The sequence below is a fragment of the Cherax quadricarinatus genome, unplaced genomic scaffold (assembly GCF_038502225.1).
Source record: "Cherax quadricarinatus isolate ZL_2023a unplaced genomic scaffold, ASM3850222v1 Contig1872, whole genome shotgun sequence".
NCBI classification, from domain to species: Eukaryota; Metazoa; Arthropoda; class Malacostraca; order Decapoda; family Parastacidae; genus Cherax; species Cherax quadricarinatus.
Window position 1 is genome coordinate 70001 of NW_027196898.1, and position 4728 is coordinate 74728.

At 42.7% G+C, this 4728-nt stretch overlaps 1 long non-coding RNA gene across 1 annotated transcript in view; it reads right to left on the reverse strand.

Annotated features, from left to right (window-relative positions):
- LOC138851740 (uncharacterized) overlaps positions 1–4594 on the reverse strand; it is a 5526-nt gene extending 932 nt beyond the window's left edge. The window contains exons 1-2 of the long non-coding RNA XR_011391375.1: positions 4482–4594; positions 4234–4334 (exon numbers count right to left, since the gene is read on the reverse strand). This is a non-coding gene — a long non-coding RNA (uncharacterized lncRNA). The remainder of the gene's footprint in view (positions 1–4233; positions 4335–4481) is intronic.
- Between the last annotated feature and the right edge of the window lie 134 nt (positions 4595–4728).

Sequence of the window (4728 nt, forward strand, 5' to 3'; positions counted from 1 at the left end):
CATACACACTGATGTGGCCTGGAGCTGTGACTCGACCCCTGCAACCACAGACAGGTGAGTGCACACACACACACATAGGTGTACCTCGACCATGACAGACCACAAATAGAGTGACAAACTGAGAGGATAAAAGACACAAGGGGCAGGAAAGAGAGACAAGAATAGACAGGCATGGGAGCCCTGACTCAAGAGGCCCAGGAAACACAACCTCTGTCAGAACTACCCACACAACACTACAACCAAACAAATTAACCCAAAACAAACCATATTCAGAACACACAGCCCCCCCCCCTAACAAACTCCACCTACACAGCTTCCCATAGTATCCTGCCAGGTATCCCACTCACTCAGCCACCACAGCCCCCCCCCAGAATACAGTATTAGAAAAGAATTTGAAGGTATGGAACAGCAATGCAGACAATAAATAAATGTGAGGAGTGGCACGATTCATGGGGGCATCCCTAGACATCATAGCACTCACGGCAACAAGGCTCACAGGAATGATAACAGATGTCATCTTTCCCATCCGGATATCAGATCCTGAGGAAAGTGCTGGACACACTACACACAACCGAGGAGGAGGTGAAGAGGCTGCTAAGTGAACCAGATGCCTCAAAGGCAGTGGGACTGGACATCTCCATGGGTCCTGAGAGAGGGAGCAGAAGTACTGTGTATGTCACTAACAACAGCTTTCAACACATCTATCGAAACAGGGCGACTACCCAAGGTATAGAAGACAGCAAATATAGTACCAATGTTTAAGAAAGGAGACAGACAGCATTAAAACACAGACCAGTGTCACTGACATGTATAGGAAGTAAAGTCATGGAGAAGCTTATCAGGAGAAGAGCGGTGGAGCACCTAGAATGATCTCATACACGATAACCAGCACTGTTTCAAGGAAAGGAAATCCTGTGTTACAAACCTACTGGAGTTTTATAACAAGGTGACAGAAGTAAGACAGGAGAGAGGGGTGGGTAGACTGCATTTTCTTAGACTGTATGATGGCTTTTGACACAGTTCTACACAGAAGCTAGATGAGCAGGCAGGCTTAACAGGAAAGGCACTGCAATAGATTAGAGAATACCTGACAAGAAGGAAACAATGAGTGATGATACACGACGAGGTGTCAGACTGGGCACCTGTGACGAATGGGGTTCCACGAGGGTCAGTCTTAAGGCCGGTACTGTTTCTGGTATATGTGAATGACATGACGGAACTTACAGATTCAGAGGTGTCCCTGTTTGCAGACTTTGTGAAGGGATCTGGACAGGTTGCAAGCCTGGTGCAACAACTGGTTCCTGGAGTTTAACCCCACAAAGTGCAGTCATGATTAGGAAAGGCCAAAGAAGACCATAGATGGAGTACAGGTTAGGAGAGCCAAAGGTTGCAAACCTCACTCAAAGAAAAGGATCTCGAGGTGAGTATAATATTGAGCACATCTTCTGAGGTACACATCAGTCAAATAACTGTTGCAGTATATGGGCGCCTGGCAAAACTAAGAACAGTGCTTCAGCACCTGAGTAAGGAATCATTCAAGATTCTGTACACCGTGTACATCAGGCCCGTATTACAGTACGCAGCACCAGCAGAGAATCCACACCTGGTCAAGCATCTCAAGAAATTAGAGAAAGTGCAAAAGTTTGCAACAAGACTAGTTCTGGAGCTAAGGGAAATGTCCTACAAGAATAGGTTAAGGAAAACTGACTTGACGACACTGGAGGACAGGAGGGATAGGGGAGGACATGTAATGACATAAAATACTGAGAGGAACTGACAGGTTGGATAGGGATAGAATGTTCCAGAGATGGGAAACAACAACAAGGGGTCACAATTGGAAGTTGAAGACTTAGATGAGTCACAGGGATGTTAGGAAGTATTTCTTCAGCCATATAGTTGTCAGGAAGTGGAACCAGCCAAAAAATAGGCGAGTACAAATAGGTAAGTACACAGACACACAGCATCACCATGGATTCTGAAGGAAGGCACAGAAGTACTGGTTTTGGAAAACACCAAACTTTTTCATTAGAGATCAACAAGTACATGAAATATGACATAGGATGTAATGATAGTTACACTGTGTAGTTGATAAAAGATTAATGGATAGACTTCTGGATATTCATGCTGTAAAGGGAGTTTACCTGGAGTTTACCTGGAGAGAGTTCTGGGGGTCAACGCCCCCGTGGCCCGGTCTGTGACCAGGCCTGATGATAGATATATCACATCATTATTTAGTTGTAGCTACTGTGAGAGTAAAAGGTAGACGGGATACAAAAAGAATGTCACCAGTAAGCAGTAATTATGCTTGGATACAAGTAAATGTTACATTAATGTTGGGATAGAGAGAGCAGGTTATAAGGAGGAAGTGTGGGATAGAGTTAGGAATTCCAGTGTTAGAATGTTGGTAAGTTTGTGGGTACAGAGGGCGGGTGCCGGAGGAAAGAGAAGCGACTAGTGGAATGAGGAGGTACAGATGACGGTACAGGAGAAAAAGTTATCATAACAAACGCTTTTTAAAATGGTACACAGGTGGCATAAAAAAAGAGAATGTGAAATAAAATGAACTATTATAAACAGGACTGAGCCTTTACCAGTAAAATTTCATTGAAGACTTGGCAGTGAAGAACGTGAAGTATATGAGAGGTGAAGAGGGTGTATACATGTGGTATGCTAAGAGTATGCTTTAACCCGTAAACGGTCCAGCAGATCTACGTTCACATGTGTAGCGCTACAAAAGTAGATCTATGTTTTTTTTACATATTTTCAAATGTAACAAAAAAAAAAGTAGATCAAAGTTTTTTTATACATTTTCAAATGTAAGAAACAAACAAAAAGATCTACTTTTTTTTACATATTTTCAAATGTTGAAAAAACGTATATACAGTGGACCACCGCATAACGATTACCTCCGAATGCGACCAATTATGTAAGTGTATTTATGTAAGTGCGTTTGTACGTGTATGTTTGGGGGTCTGAAATGGACTAATCTACTTCACAATATTCCTTATGGGAACAAATTCGGTCAGTACTGGCACCTGAACATGCTTCTGGAGTGAAAAAATATCGTTAACCGGGGGTCCACTGTATACGTTTGGACCGTTTACGGGTCAATTTATCTGGCATATGAGGCCTGGTTGCAGACTGGGCCATAGGGGCATTAACCCCCAAAACACACTCTCCAGGTATACTCCAGGTATGTAACACACCCACATAGGCATGCCCTCTCGACCACTATAGCAGATGCTACGAGTATAACAAGCAGTGCCCACTCATCATGCTAGCACCTTGGCTCAACCAGCCAATCACAGGGAATCCTGCCGATGTTGTGAAGTGATGTGGTACACTGGTAAAAACAACTTTGGCAAACTTACCTCCAAGTCTGGTTGAAGACAGTTGTCAGTATGTTCCTTGCTTGCAAACTGACTTTCTGTACATATCCTCTGTATATATTGTACATATAACTGCTTGTTGTTTGGTTAAGGAAATATACGAGTATTTACTCACGCTGTCATTTTGTTCGTCCTTTGTTTCTACCTTGGTTATCATGATACAACCAGGTGTGCAGGCCACTAGACTATGGCTATATTCATAATGTACAACTTCACTGGCCACACTTATGATTATGAAGACAGTACAGGGGAGTACATGAGAGTGCATGGGACAGACAGCAGAGACCTTGGAAGTCCACACTGAGGCTATCTACTGTGAAGAACTAGCTACTTCTCTCTAGATTAAAACCTATTGTATTACCAGGTGTGTGAGTCAAGGATAATCAATCAATCAGGCAGCTGCCACATTAAGCTCTATGTAGAGCTTTATCATGGCTTGATAAAGCTCTACATAGAGTGAAAACATTGTCCCACTGAATACTCATTCCACATTATGTACCAACATAATCAGGTACCAGATAGATACGTGAAAACACTCACTGTGTTATGGTAATGGGCTAGAGTGCCAGGCTCATGTAAAAATACATGTGCAAACACCTGAGTGTCTTCATCTCATCAGTAAAGGCCCCCAGATGTTGTGCATGTGTCTTATTCATCAGAAAATTTGCAGTTGTGATGAAGAAAGGAAGGAGGCTATTCTGTGCATTGCACAAGGAGGTCTTACATCTTACAGGAGTAAGGAAAATCTGGAGGCAAATGTGGGAGAAGTGTTTGAACATAGAAGGAAATGAAGAACACAGGAAAATAAAGAACATAGGGAAATAAGAGGTTGGATTAGACTTACGTATAACACAGACTGGTTGTACCAGACCAGTCCAGGAGCAGTTACTACTGACAAAGTTGAAGATAGTACCAAGGCCTACAAATCCTCCAGGGCATGTGTATCTGAGAAAGAAATCACAGGGATTACTACTGTTACCTACAGAACATGTTTACCTGAAGGGGGGTTACTGACGAAAACAAACCAATTTTTAAACAAAAACCCTTGACAAACATCTGTACCTCATTGAACAATTGGCAGCATCAACTTACGTTACATTAGCAGGTTGAACGATAGTCTGGTTATCGTGGTACTGGATACAGGTAACGTTCTCTACTTTGGTAGTCCCTGCTATGGTAGGAGCAGCAGCCAGTGTAACTACCTCTGTGGATGTAGAAAGGTGTTAGTAGGGTAGTAGTTGTACTAGCAGTCATAGTAGTAGTAGTAAAATTAGTAGTAGTGGTACTAGAGACTGTGGTGGTCATAGTAATTGTACTAATAGCACATGACAGAAAACAC